We start from the raw sequence: 15,101 nt of genomic DNA, 5'->3' as shown, positions 1-15,101 counted from the left end.
CCCAAAAAAAAAAAAATGAGAATATGGGAAGTTTCGAGAGTTTACCAACAAATTCCACCCCTTCAGCTGTTCATTTTTTTTACGACTTCAGCAGCAAAAATACCCTTTCTGGCCCGGCCCGGCTCCAGCACTGAATTGGCTTACAGCTGCTGTGTTAAATGAGTGATTAACAGACGGCTTTGGCGGAGCTGCATCTGCCTCTCCAGCAGCGCCGGAGAACACTGCTGCTAACCTGGGCGGAACAACAAATTTGGTCTTCATTATGTGGCGTCCTGGCGACCCGGCGTGTTCCCGAGGCTGCAGCAAGGGAGGAGGTTTTTCGGTCCTTCTCCTCGTACGTAAAATACAGAACGGGGCAGCCCAAGCCTTGCCCGGGCAGTCGGGTGCGCCCCAATAAAAGGTCTCCGTAAAAATACTCAAGGAAGGCGACGTCTCCGTAAATAAGGGGAGGTGAGCTCCAGGAAAGCGCTGCTCCCAGCACAGGGTTAAAGAAGACAAAAGCTCTGGAACACAAAAGAAGAATCCGCAGAAGCTCCGGAGCGGTCGCAGGGAGCCCAGGTTTCATTTTCCTGCCCGTCCCCCTGAGCACGGAGATTGATTGCGAGGACTGCAGGAAGAGAGGGAGCGGAGGAAGCCAATCCCCCACCGCAGCCCCCGGCCCAGCTGGGACTCACCTGCAGCCACCAGGCCCCAAACACGGGTTAACTGCTGAAATGTCTTTTTTTCCCCAAAAAAACAGTTGCCAGTTAACACGGGGCACCGAGAAATGTTCTTTATAAAATAATTTAGGAAAGGACAAAACCCCCGCGGCAATTCACCCATGGCACCGTTGAGCTCTCAGGGCGCGGCCAGGCTTCTTCTTTTTTCACTTTCTCCTGAATCAAGCACAGGTTTTGACCAAAAAGGATCCCAACCTTTCACCTAGGGCAAGTCCCACTCCAGCTTCTGTGACCCTTCCACCCTCCGAACCCATCGGCACCAGCTGAATCCCAAGGCGCCGCTCCGTGGCATCTTACCAAGCCTCCAGCTCCAGAAAGGGAATTAAAGGAGAGGAGCAAGCTGTTCTTCTGTCCAATACCCTCCGCGGTGGGGTGTCAGGAAGGGAAAACGACGTCCCTCGACATCCACCTCCACGGAGGTTTCCTGCTCCAGGCGGGAAGCACCCAAGGAGCATCCGAGGTAAGGGTCTGAGTGGAAGGGCGGGGACCGAACAGCTTTGTTTCGTTGGAAAAGCAACAGGAATAAGATGTGGGCTTGAGCCTGCGTGCGTGCTGAAGGCAGCAAACTGGGGATCTTCCAGCCCAGCGTCCCTGCATCACTTCGAAAAGCTGCAAGGAGCTGAGGACCTCAGTTCTGGGTTCTGTTTCTGCAGCTAGGAAATGAAGCTCACGGTAAACGCCTGGTTTCAGCGACTGTCAGCACTTCGTGTTTCTATTTACTCCGATCCAAAAGAGCAAACTCTAAATAAAAACGGAACTTAATTAAGCGTGTCGCATTCTTCCGGGCACGCCAGCTACAGTCGTGAGCAAGATGCTTTTCCCAGCCCCTGTGCTGCCAGCCCCGAGACACAAACGCAGTGCCCAAAGCCCCCCAGATCCACCCCAGCCCACAGGCTGGCTTAATTAAGGGAGAAATCGGCAGCAGAACAAAATCCGGTCCAAACTTTCTCATCCTTTCTCATCAACTTTCTGCACCCCCTGCACCCGGCTGGGGTCCCCGCGGCAGCACGAGGTGCTCGGGGCGGGCAGACACGAGGACACCAACAGCCGGGTGCCAGGGGCTGCGGGGTTTGGGGTGACGAGCAAAGCACAGAATAAGCAGCTCGGGACAGGTTTGGGCTTCAAAGTCCCAGCCAAAAAACCCTGAGCCCTCTCCGTCCCCATGGGGTACGCGGACCTGGGAGCGGCGGTACAGGGCGCTGCCGACAAATTAAGTGAAACCCAAGTTTCTAGGGAACAGGATGCAGCTAATTTTCAGCCCCAGCTGGGCCAGCAAACGAATCGCTTGTTGCTGACTGTTAAACACGCTCAGCAGGGCTAAAATTACCATTTTCCTTCTACCCACCCAAAATGTGCAGCTGCGAATCCCTCTGCGCGCGCCCACCTGGAGGCTTTGGGGTCCCGCTCTGGAAGGCTCCTCGGGGACAAAGGACAAACCCGAGGACGCATGGCGGGGGCAGCCCAACACCCCGAGCGATGCCACCTGCTCCAGATTTCAGCCAGGACCTCCGAGAGTTTCCATTTCTCTCCAGGAGCTCCCCCCGGGGCCAGGTGGGGGACACCCGGGCACCATTTCATCCGCGCCCCGGGAGAGCCGAGCGCGCGCGCGTTACGTACAGGGATGCAGCTCGCGGCACCTCCTCGGCCAGGGAACGCGGCTGCTGCTGCTGCGAAAGCTCCCCGAGCTCCGGGTAAGGGAAGGGTGAATTTTGCTGCCGAAATGGAAGCTCAGCCTGGAATTGCTAAGCGACAAAAACAAAAGATGTTCTTCTGAACGGGCGGCGTGTGTTATAAAACTCCGCAGTGGTGCAATCTCAATATTCAGTGGCACGAAGAAAGAAGTGCAAACTTCGGGGGGAGGGGGGGGAAAACAACCAAACACAGCCGGCTTCTACCCCCTAAATCCCTAAAACCAAATGTTTTCCACCCACAGCAGACCCCCACCGGTTCGCAGCAGCCACCGAGGAATCCAAAGGCGAAGCCGGAGTTTTACAAATCGGGGCCCGGCTGCAAAACCGCAGGCAGCTGAAAACTTCCTCCTCTAACCGTGCCGCGCGGGAGGATGCAGGGAAAGCTCAGACCCAGACCGACAAAAAGCCTTGGCTTAAATGCCTTCGGTCCCTCCGAGGACAAGCTGGATGCGTGGCACGGGGAGGGGGGGGTGCAAAGACCGGGGTCAGGTTTGGTTCCTCTTCCTGCAAAGACACGGAGGCATTCCCTGAGTCGGTGGCAAGATTCCTGCACGATATCATGCCTGTCTTACTACTTACTTGTAGTTATGTCCTATGTATTTATGTAGAATAGACTCATAGAATCATTTAATGGTTATAAAATAAAAGAGGGGAGATTTAGATGGGAGGTTAGGAGGAAATTCTGCCCTCAGAGGGCGGTGAGGCACTGGCACAGGGTGCCCAGAGGAGCTGTGGGTGCCCCGTCCCTGGAGGTGCTCAAGGCCAGGCTGGACGAGGCCCTGGGCAACCTGATCTGGTGGGTGGCATCCCGCCCATGGCAGGGGGCCGGAACTGGGGGGGCTTTGAGGTCCCTTCCAACCCAAACCATTCCAGGATTCTACGATTTAGGTCGGCAAAGACCTCCAAGATATCAGGTCCAACCGTTAACCTGGCACTGCCGCGTCTACCACTACAGCGGGTCCCTAAGCACCTCATCTACACGTCCTCTAATACCTGCAGGGACGGTACATACATATAACATGAGATATATATATTATATCAGGTATATATGAGATTTATGAGATATATTATATGAGATATGCATTATATATACATATATATGTATATATGTGCTAGATAGTGTGATTATATTACACTATATTATTTTATTATTACATTATTATATTATTATATTGTTATGCATTACATATATATTATTATATACTACTGTATTATATTTTAATATATATTTTATATTTTAACATATAATAAGAAGGAAAAAGGTAAATTTAACACTGGCGAGTGTATTTAACATTCAAAAATGAGCCTTTTGTTTGCTGGCCCAGCTCGAGTTGAAAATAATTATGTATTAAATTACATGTTATTGGTATATATAAAATGTTATATGTTAAATATTATATACAATGTTATATATGATCTATACTATTATATATAACTTTATATATGATGTATATTAAGTGTTAGAATATATTATGTACTGTGTATTATATATAATATATATTTTATATTATGTCTTAGATATGATATATGATATATTCGATATTAGATCACAGAATCACAGAATCACAGAATAGTCTAGGTTGGAAGAGACCTCCAAGATCATCAAGTCCAACCTCTGACCTAACACTAACAAGTCCTCCACCAAACCATATCCCTGAGCTCTACATCTAAACGTCTTTTAAAGACCTCCAGGGATGGGGACTCCACCACTTCCCTGGGCAGCCCGTTCCAGTGCCTCACAACCCTTTTGGTAAAGAAGTTCTTCCTAAGATCCAACCTAAACCTCCCCTGGCGCAACTTTAGCCCATTCCCCCTCGTCCTGTCACCAGGCACGTGGGAGAACAGGCCAACCCCCACCTCGCTACAGCCTCCCTTCAGGTACCTGTAGAGTGCAATAAGGTCACCCCTGAGCCTCCTCTTCTCCAGGCTGAACAGTCCCAGCTCCCTCAGCCGCTCCTCGTAAGCCTTGTTCTCCAGACCCTTCACCAGCTTCGTCGCCCTTCTCTGGACTCGCTTGAGCACCTCCATGTCCTTCTTGTAGCGAGGGGCCCAAAACTGAACACAGTACTCGAGGTGCGGCCTCACCAGAGCCGAGTACAGGGGGACAATCACTTCCCTGGCCCTGCTGGCCACGCTGTTTCTTATACAGGCCAGGATGCTGTTGGCCTTCTTGGCCACCTGAGCACACTGCTGGCTCATATTCAGCCGACTGTCAACCACTACTCCCAGGTCCTTCTCTGCCAGGCAGCTTTCCAACCCCTCATCTCCCAGCCTGTAGCTCTGTTTGGGGTTGTTGTGCCCCAGGTGCAGGACCCGGCACTTGGCCTTGTTGAACTTCATGCAGTTGACCTCGGCCCATCGGCCCAGCCTCTCCAGATCCTCCTGCAGAGCCTTCCTACCCTCGAGCAGATCGACACACGCACCTAACTGGGTGTGATATATATGATATATGATATACGATATATATCGTTATAGGTATAACAGTGGCTGTTATGAAGTACACCATGGAATAACATCCCATGATCTAAGCAGCACAGGACGTATCCGTGCCTGTCCACCCAGGATGCCCGCAGACAGCTGATGTGTGCCCCCCCCCGTTGAAGCTGGGCAGCCCCCCCAGGCGGGCTCCCCGCGGGGCTCCTCCAGCACCCCGACCACGCCGTGACACACATTTTGGAGCGCTTTCCGGCCCCAAAAGCAGCGGGAAGCAGCATGCTACGAGCAGGCCCTCCCTTCTCAGGGATGGGATCGATGCCTCGCCGCTCGCCGTGTTTTCGTTTTAATGCCTCGTTAAGAGGCTCCACGACAGGAATAATTACAAATGAGTTATGAAAATAACTCCCCCCCCCCCCCCCCCCCCCGGAGCGGCGAGGTCCTGAGGGTTCAATTACGTGACAAGAGAAAACAATCAGGAGACACCCTGGGTTCAGCCTCGCTTCGGGAAAAATGTTTTGCCTTTGTTATCCTTATCTAATTGTACCGGCTTAGGTAACCAGGCTTAATTGGGAGCCAGCTGTGCCCGCGGGACGCGGCCCTCAGAACCCAACAGGATTTGGACCAGGAAAATGCAAATAATAATAATAATAATGATAAAAAAAGGCACGTTTGGGGTTAAGGCTCAGCACCAGGGCAAATTGTCGGAGACGGACCCCTGTGGTGACCTCCTGCCCGCTGCACTCTCCAGGAAAAATGCTTCCCCGGGTAGGCACGGAGGGAAGGCGAGGAACCTGTTGATGCCGGTACTGCTCTCGAGATCCCCGGCTGGAAGCTCACAGCTCACCGGGGGCCCCACGTGGGTCTGCACCGGGGAATACGATGACCCCGGTCCCCACGGCAAGGGGCTGGGTGGGCTTCAAGGTCCCTGAAAACCCAAATTATTCCAGATTCTGTGATTTTATACCCACCCGTCATCCCAAAGAAGCCAGTCTGGCTTATTATGAATGATTTTAGAAAGGAAAATATGTGCGCCAGCGCTCATCCCTGCGCTGCCATCAGCAGCAGTTAGATCAAAATTATACGCTGCCGGCACAGCAATTTGATGAAATTGCTGCGCTGCCCAAAAGGCTGCTGAAGAAGGCAAGCAGGCACGTGCAGAAAAGGGACAAAACTCGCAGGCAATCTTGAAAACCTTAACCCTTGGGGATCGCAACCTAATTACGTTCCGAAAGGTTCGAACACACGCAAGCTTCATCCTTTCCTCTGTGCAGTGAAATATAAAAACCCTGCCCATTTTCTGCATCCCCCCCCCCCCCCCGGCAGAACGAAACGAGGGCGTGCAAGAACACGGGGCCAAGTGGTTGTGGCGGGTCCGTGGCCCCAGCAGGAGCTGGGAGGAACGGTGCTGCTGTGCAAAACCCCAAACCAGGGGGTGGCTGCTGGTTTTCTGAGCCCCCTGCCCTCAAAGGGCACGGAGCTGCTCGGGAGATGGGGCAGGGGAACCACCTCCATCACCCAGCCGGGGTCCAGCTCGCTGCATCCCCGTTTGTGATGATTGTTCCAAAGGAAACGAGGAAAGAATCAGGTCTCGACTCTGAAAAGCAGTGCAGAAAGTCCTGGCGGTCTCCTGCAAGAAGCTAAGAGAATTATTTTTCCCTGTGGTGTAGCAGCAAGCAATTGGCGCGAGGTGTCCAAAATCAAGCAGATCGTAAAGCTAACGAGAATATCAACGCTGCAACTTTCACACAAATGCTTCTGAGACGGAAGCTTTTTCTCCTTTCTCCCCTTCCGAGCACCAACGAGGCCACGAGGAGGTCCCAGGAGAACCTCGCCTCCCACCGAAGCCACCCCTGGCACAGGGGGCTGCTCCTTGGAGAGCTCCCCGAGCCCAGGGCCGTGGGGCTGGGCACCCTGCTGGGGCAGGGGGGGCACAGGGGCACCCAGGGGTGCTCCCAGCCGCAGCCAGCCCAGGGTCTGGGATCTCCAGACTTCCATCATGAGGCATTTCAGCAGCACGTGCACATCGTATTGATACAGCACAATTAAAAACCTGAAGCCCCGTCCACGAAGCCGGCGATGATTTTACAACCCACGGTGCTGCTGTGAGCTTCTGCCCATGCCGAAGAGCGGCACGGTGCGGGCCCTGCTCCCAGGAAGAAAACGGGCCGGATTTGGGGTTTTGGCTGTCCCCCGGGTCCGCCATGCCGCCGAACGCGCGACAGGTCTCAGAGGGAGGAAACGAGGGGGTGTAAATGGTTCGCCGATCCCCAGACGACACAGAACAGTGCTTTCAGCTGATGGAACACAAACTGAAGGCAGGTGACGTGACCGCACACGGCTTCTGGGGAAACCACATCTCGTTCCAGACAAGGGACTCGGCAAAAAAAAACATGCGAGCGTGTGCGGGAAGGAGCGAGAGTCTCTCTCGAATGAAACAAGGCAGGGGAGCAGCTCAGCACCCTCAGCTCGCGGTGAGGCAAGGGGTCCTGCACCCGCAGCACCAGGACTCAGTGCTCCCAGGGACACCTCCCCGCAGGCAGCGATGTCCTGGGGGATTTAAGGGAAGCATCTTTCGGCCGCACCAGGCTGGTGTTGCTACGGATGGATTAAGCCCCAGGTGCAGAGGAGCTGATGAGCGGCAGCTGTGGAGGCGTGGGAAGGAAGCCCCGGGTTGAGGAGCTCTGTCCCCGCTCTCGGCACACAGCAGCCTTGCACCGACGGTGCCCGTGAGCACAGGGAATCACGTCCAGGCTGCACGAGCTGAGAAAATGCCACCAGGGCAGCAGCAGGGAGAAACCTGCGGCCGACATCTCCCGCAGCCCCCGACGTGCAGGGCTCTCCATGGCTCCCAGAACCGCTGGGGAAGCGCCTCCTGGGGAGGTCAACGCGATGCTCCGGGCTCCTCCGTGCTCCCCCAGGACAGCGACCTGCTTATTGCCTGCAAGTTAAACTCCCCAGAACCCGATATTCCCCCTGCTCACCGCATGCGCTCGCGGAGCAAGTCCTGCCACATTTTCCCCGGGCTGAGCAAGATCCCTCTGGGCCTGAGCGTGCCGAGAAGACGGGGTGTAAGCGAGGTGCCCCCGTGGCCATCCACGGCTCCGGGGCTTGTCCGGAGCTCGGGACGAGAGGCTGGGGCCACGATTTCAGCCCGAAAAGGACTGGTTGTCGGTGGGGGGTTAGGGGAGCAGCGCCAAGGAGGGAGGTGCTGTGCTCAGCACCGTGACCTTGGCGGCATTCCTCAGCGTCCGTGTGCTTCCCGGATTGTAAGCAGCCGTCCCTAAAAATGCCCTCCGCAATCACGCCGTCAAAACAACGGGGACTTGAAAGGGTTTCACGTTGCAGAGATCAGTACCGCCGCATCTGCGGGAGCGAGCAACTCACTCGAGGTTGTGCTGGCAATTGGTGACCGCGAGGGCAAACCGCTTCGGGTGATGAGGGTGAGGAAGATCTCAGTGCAGTAACAACCACGCTGCTCGGCGTGGTTTTGGTTGCCCAAGGAATCCCAACATTACCTGCCGCCAAGCATCCCCCAGGAAGCCACCTCGGCACCGGCTTTATCCCGATGCCTCCTGCTTCAGGGAGGGGCAGACACCTTCCCTGCAGAGAAGCCTTCCTGTCATTTTTACCACCAAAACCCGGCACGGGCATGAAGGCAGCACGGCCAAAAGCAACACAAAATCCCCCCCCCCAGCCCCATCTCCCCCGGGCCGTACATCTGGGTAAAGCCCAGCGCTTCCAGGGCGAGAACCAATTCCCATTGCTCATCCGCTGGAGGCTCCCCAGCACAAATCCCCGTGGGCACACGGGGATTCTAGAATTTGCTTTTTCACAGAACATTCCCCAAAAAGCTTGATTTTGAAGGCTGTGAGTTAAAAGCCACGCGTTTCAAAGTCTGCACAGAAATCGTCGCTTTTGGTAGCAACCGGAGCACGGCAAGGCGAGAAATGCTCCTCTTGCTCGCCAGCTTCTGCGCAGACCGCCGAAATCGTTTTCCAGCTATCGCTTTCATGTTCAAGTCCAAAAATATCGTGTTTCCTGGGAGCCTCAGAAACTGAAAGCAAAAGCGAGCTGGTACGTGAAGCCACACTCAAATCTAAGCACATTTCTAAGGGCTTTTCTATCTCCGGGTGCTTTCCATAAAAAAAAAAAAACATGCCTTTTCTCCAAAATTTGTTACTGGCTCCCGAGGAGCCGCTGTACCGCCAAGACTTCACATCCTAACCAAGTATTTCGCGTGTGTATCCATTTCTGTGGCACTCCCAGACAGCACGTCTTCGGTTTCCGCATCACCACAATTCCTCTCGTGCCCAAAACAGAGGGGGAAATCATACCGGAGAAATTAGAGCTAAGCTCATAAATGCTTCAAATTAGCTCAGCCGGGGTTTGCTGCCAGCCACTTCACGGTACTTCCTTTTTTTGTACACGTTTATGTTACACGTTAGTAAGTTTGGGGGGTTTTTGAGCCTAGGTTTGATCCCGCAGACAGATCCGTGTCGGTGCTCTGAGCCGCGGGGCTGTCCCCAGCACGAGCCAGCTTACAGGGGTGTGCACGAAGACTCGGGGACTTGAGGATTCACACGTGAGCTGGCACAAGGCGCATTTCCACCGACCATCCAGAAAAGCCAGTACCGCGTCTGAACGCCAAAGCAGGGCACCCTCCATCCCGCTTCCTACCGCCTTCATCCCCGCCTCAAGTCGTGTGCTTTAAAACTCTGCTAAACAGGCTGGAACCAAAAGCAGGGCACGGCAACGAGAGCAGCCCGGTCACAAGGCGGGTCACTCAAAGAAAAAGGGAAAATAACCACGTTATTTTTCCCTAAAGAGTGCTTCTTTTTGAAAAAAAAATATACAGATCAAGGGCTGTAAAAGCCCCACGGGGAGCTCCTACTTTTCAGCAGCCGCGGGAAAGGCAGCGGTGCTGCGATGGGGTGCTGCATGCCAGTGCTGAGCCTGTTCTGCTCCATGCTGGCACCGGGACCGGGACCAGCACCAGGACCCGTGCCCGAGCCTGCCAGCCCCGTGCTGTCCCTGCAGCGGGGTGGCTCGCTGGTTGTCGCTTGGGCACCAGCAGGGCTCGGGGAGGGATGGATCCACGAGGGTAATTAGTTAAAGGATGCTTTCCCGCAGCTGGAGGTAGAGACCTGAATAAGCAGCCAGGCTGGCTTTTAGCATCTAATTAGCAGGCTGTGAAATTTGTGTGTCGGGTGTCACCGTGCTGGGGAAGATGAAACACCCCCGGACTGCATCTGCGGAGGGCAGGAGGATGCGTGAGCTGGGAGGATGAGCGGGGCAGGGAGGCACAGCGAACCCCACACCTATTTATCAGGAGGTTTCCCCTCTGCCACCGCAGAGGGGAAGAGACTGAGCTCCATGCCCCCCGTGCGAGGGGGGAAGACTTCAAAGCTGATGAAGAACACCAAGAAATGGAGATTTTCTCCAAGAAATGGAGAATTTCTTGGTATTCTGGGTTTCTTGGTATGGTTTCTCCAGGGTACGGAGATCCCTGGCAGTCAGACTGGAGTCCAGAACTTAAAACTTAATTAAACTTCATCTTACCTCCTGCAAAGCACTTCCAAACAAATACTTGGCTTTATAAGCAAGGGAACTTCTTTCTCTGCCTCGTTCAGCCCGAGAGCCGAAGCGCCTTCCTGACTCGTAGCAGCCTACCTACACGTCAGGTGGATGGTTTCTGTACTTGGGAATCAAAGCGCAATTACACCGGTAGTAGAAATTTCCTATTTCTTCTTCAAAAAAAAAAAAAAAAAGAGAAATCAGAGTCAATCACGTACTGCGAAACTCCACTGCAAAGTCTACCTAGCAGCTAGAGGCAGCCGTGATTACCAGGTACTCTAATCACCGTTTCCCTCTGAGCACATCTCACACTCCTGGTGGCTGATGTTCGGAGGCACGGGGCTGCAGCGCGGTGGCGACCCCCCAGGAGAAGGCAGCGGTGCTCCCTGCAAGCTCCCCGTGGGCTCAGCACGAGTGTCTCCACCACAGCTCCTCGCCTGGGCTCTCTAAAGCATCCCTGGGGAGTCACATCCCACAAGGACAGCCGAGGCAGAGCTACTCGGAGACAGATTTGGTGGGAAAAGGTGGGAAAAAAATAAGGGAGCAGTGCGAAGGGGCAAGCACAGAGCAGCCATTTGGTGATCAGCCTTAGAAATGCAACCCGCACAACAGTTGCATTTCCTTAGTTAATGCTTCGATGGAAAGCCCCGAAATGGGAGGACAGAGGGCAAGATTCCAGCAAGGAGGGAAAAAAAAGAGATGAGCGTGGTGCAGGGGAAGAGGAGCAGAAGGAGCCTGCCGTGCCTGCAGGAACTCCCGCGAGGCGCAGCGACGGTGCTGCGTGCCGAGGGAACACGTGGGTGCGGGAGGACAACGAGAGGCTTCATCCCTCAGCACCAGCCTTCAGCACCGGGGAATTAAACACGCAGCGACGCTTCTTCGAAGAAGGAAGGTGCAAGTTGAAGCAAACGTACCTGTGCATACTTATTTCCTTTGCTTATGTAAGAGCCTGTAAGCCTGTATGCAAATTCTGCGGCCTTTGGATCGTTTCCGAGTTACCTCTGCAGCTCCGGAGCTGTTTCGAGCGAGCAGCCCCAGCCCCAGCCACCACTTACAAGCGCGCTGAAGCCGGGCTGGAGCTCGCTTGCTGGTGAATCCGTCCTGGCCGTGACCGCGGCAGCGATGCTTTTCCTGTGCACCACATCCTGCCGTGATTTTGAAACGATACTGCTCATTAATCACGCAACCAAGGGGGTTTTTGCAGCTCCAGCTCAACAGCCAGGGACCGTGCAGCCCCTCGCGGTGGTGGCCGTTCTCCCCATGGGCAGCAGGACCGGGGTTCGCAGTGGTGAACCCACACAGGTCTCTTTTAGACGCCAAAAACATAAGCCAGGGGTAGCATCAGCTCCAGAAGACCCAAGGACTGGTGCTGACCAACCTCTGCACCCCAGCCCAGGCTCCTGCCTCACTGCCGTTGGAGGAGGACATCGCAGAGGGCTTTTCTCTCCACCTAGGAACGGAGGAATGTAACACAAAATGCCCTCCAGCTTATTTATTTCTGCAGCAATTAGCCCAGAGACAGCACAAACGAGCCAACATTTGGGAGCAGAGGTTCGGTTTTATCCCCTTCCACCTCCGAGGCGAGGAATTCCCTGCAGGGTCGCGGCACTCGGGTGGAATGGGAGCGGGCGGCGCGTGCGTGACAGCCCCGGCGCTCCCAGCTGCAAGGCTGAATTTTCTCCAGCACGAGGAAGTTGTCAGAAAACGCACTCGGTAAGCAAAAAAATAAAGTAATCAAATAAATCAGAAAAACGTAAACTCAGCTTTCTGGGAACTCGAGGGCGTGGAAGAGGAGCACGGTGGCTGCATGCGAGCAGAGGACGGCTTGCTGAGCACACAGGTTGGGCACTCCACGGCTTTGTTACGCCGCTAATGAACCTGTGTCTGCTCAGAGATCCTCACCCTTCCCCACCACCACCCCAAACCAGATGATGGTGACCCCAAAAATAACCCAGAGAACTTGCAGGATCCAAACCCAGCGAAACAACTGCATCACCCAGAGGGCTGGGCTGCTGAAGCGAGCTTCTGCTGTAAAACAAAACCAATGCTGGCCTCACGCTGCTACGACTGGTGGCAGGAGCCCACCCTAACGCGGGGATGTTGCCTTTGGGACTGGGAACTGGTTGAAGTGGTCGGGCTGTGCCAAAACCAACACCGAGCCGCTGGAGCGGGCGCAGCTCTGGGTCCTGTAACAGCTCAGCGCCGCCGCACCGAGAGGCGAGCCTGAGAATCGATCACGTTCCTGTTCGGTACATCCTGAAATACCAGCAGCTCGTGTCCTAATGAAATAGATTTTTCAGGCAAAACCTAAAATTACAGTGGACAGTTATGTAACAAACGACACGATTTACACCGTAATCGATCTCCCCAAACGAGAGGTAACTTGCGATGGCACGGCACGGCAGGGTCAACGCCGACCGCGTTACCAACCCTCGGAGTCTGGGAGAAAAATGGGAAACCGTGGGGGAGCACGGAGGGCAAGGGGAAACATGGAGAAAAATTGGGGAAAACTTGGGGAAAAAAAGGGTAAAAAACAGGGGAAAACATGGGGAAAAAGAGGGGGGAAACAGGGGAGAGACGGGGGAAATCCAGCTGACAAAACCCAGTGGCCAAGTGCTCACAGCGAGTGGTTGCAGGTTTTTTTCTTACCTGACCCATTTCCATGCTAAAGTTAGATTCTGCGAGCTCTGCTTGATTTCAGTGCATTTCCTTTATTTTACTTTCAATTTTACTTTGTCCCCCCCCACCCCTTCTCATCTTTTTCACTGGGGTTTCCATCACCTTTTTAAAGCCTTCTCAGGCCAAATTATTTTATTTTTGTGAGCGCAGAGAGCTCTCACCTGACTCAAACCAGGTTCACTGAATACATTCTGAAAAAATGTATGCTTTCCTTTTGTTGTTGGTTTTTTGTTTGTTTTTGTTTTTAATTTCCCTTTTTTTAATTCCTCTGAATTTGCAAATCTGGATGATGGCTTCCCTGTCCCTGCTCTTACATTTCAACACTCCCCTCCCACCTAGGACCATTTGTGGACCCGTCCTGACATTAGCAAGAAATCCTTCCATCCTAATTGGTACTTCTGGGTTTAATTTATTATTATTATCACTAATATTGTTACAATTTAACAGTATTTATCCAGTATTGTTATAATTTAACATGCCTTCCCACCTTTCCAAGTGCATCAGTATTTGATGCAGGGAGACGAGCCCAGAGGGGCTGATGCTGCAGAATGAAAAGTCTTCTTATGAGCTGTGAAGTACAATTGCTGATTTTATTTATTTACTTATTTAAAAGTTCATCAGCTTACCTGACACCAAGTTGCAAGGCTTCCTTTTGGGGCACACCTAAACTCAGTGAGACTCAGAGTTCACGTGCAAATATATGGACAACAACAATTACTCTTCTTGCTGGCTAAAGGTTTAGGCTTGGGCCAGTGCCTTATTTGAGGCCGCATCCCTCCCTTTCTGAAGTTTGACATCTCCCCAAAAATCCTACAGAAAGCAGATGCTAAATTCCAGTTTGCTCGTGCACCTTTTGTGGGAAGAGCAATAAGTGGTAGAGACTACAGCTAATTTTAACTTCAACTGGCTCTCTTCCCAATTAGCAAATGCTATTTCCAAGCTTTAGGAAGCATCTAAGTACGCTGCAAGTGAGTTGCAAGATCACGTGGAGGCTTTCAGAGACAACAGAATAAGGGTTTTCCATCCATTTGTACACAGTGGTTAAAAAACCCACAAAACTATAATTGTGTTTTACTGAGATTCAATTTAAGACCAAGAGGAACAGAAAAGCTTCTTATCATGGAGCTACCGGGGGTCCTGCTACATAAAGAATTAAAAATTATAGACGTAAGATAATTATTAACTTTCATGCTGATTACCTTCGTATCTGTCAAAATACTTTAAAATACATTTTGAGCATTTGTTCCTGCTTATACAGAAATTCACCACTTCACATTATTAGACCGTTCTTAGAGGTGCTCGATGTTTCAAACGCTAAAAAGCCCTCTGCTAAAATCCTGGTTTTGCTCCAAACGTGGCCTTTGCAAGATCCCCATTCTTATCTGGGTATTTTTTAATTGCATTGCATACCTTAAAACCCCAACAATACGACTTGGGCTTTGTTTATTTTTCCAAAGCCAACTTCTCCGAAGCAATACTCTTAACTATTAATTGAGATTGCCTGATAAAACCTACCCGTTCGTATTCACGCAGCGGTTTTTGCACTACCCTACCAATAGATCCACAAACTTAAGTCCTGGTAGCATAGCAAAAGCGAAACCCCTTGAGTGATGCTACGAGGGAGCACGCTGCACAAAACGAGCCCCGTGGAGCCAAGCGTGCTCAGCTCTGTGCAAAGAGCAGGCGGGGAGGTGAACTTCCTTCTTCCATCGCTGCCGAGCAGAGCAGCTGCACAAAACACCTCATCTCCCTCCTCCCCCTCTCCTTAATCTAAGCATGTTGTCAACACGGCTAAAGCAAGAGAAATCTGCAAGCATAATTACACCTTGGGACTGCTAACATGACATTCTCTAATAAGTACTCCCCCGAGCATCTGCTGATCTAATAATTGGCACTGGAAAATAATGCGGGCTTATCTGCGCGGTGATGAACTCATTGACTAAACGTGGTGGCAAGGCACTGAGCTGTGGCAGGTACAGGGGAAGTACGAGGAGCTGATCGA

At 52.7% G+C, this 15,101-nt stretch overlaps 1 protein-coding gene across 5 annotated transcripts in view; it reads right to left on the bottom strand.

Annotated features, from left to right (window-relative positions):
- Window positions 1-15,101, bottom strand: part of NCOA1 (nuclear receptor coactivator 1) — a 111,269-nt gene that overhangs the window by 82,798 nt on the left and 13,370 nt on the right. The window contains exon 1 of one of the 5 annotated variants that reach the window (XM_035322623.1): window positions 2,065-2,204. The exons of the other annotated variants lie outside the window; for them this stretch is intronic. The gene's annotated coding sequence lies outside the window, so the exon portion shown is untranslated. Of the gene's footprint in view, window positions 1-2,064; window positions 2,205-15,101 lie in introns of those variants that run through there. 5 annotated transcript variants of the gene reach the window in all.

Source organism: Oxyura jamaicensis, chromosome 3, assembly GCF_011077185.1.
Source record: "Oxyura jamaicensis isolate SHBP4307 breed ruddy duck chromosome 3, BPBGC_Ojam_1.0, whole genome shotgun sequence".
In the NCBI taxonomy this organism is placed as follows: domain Eukaryota; kingdom Metazoa; phylum Chordata; class Aves; order Anseriformes; family Anatidae; genus Oxyura; species Oxyura jamaicensis.
This window is presented reverse-complemented; position numbering and strand designations above follow the sequence as displayed.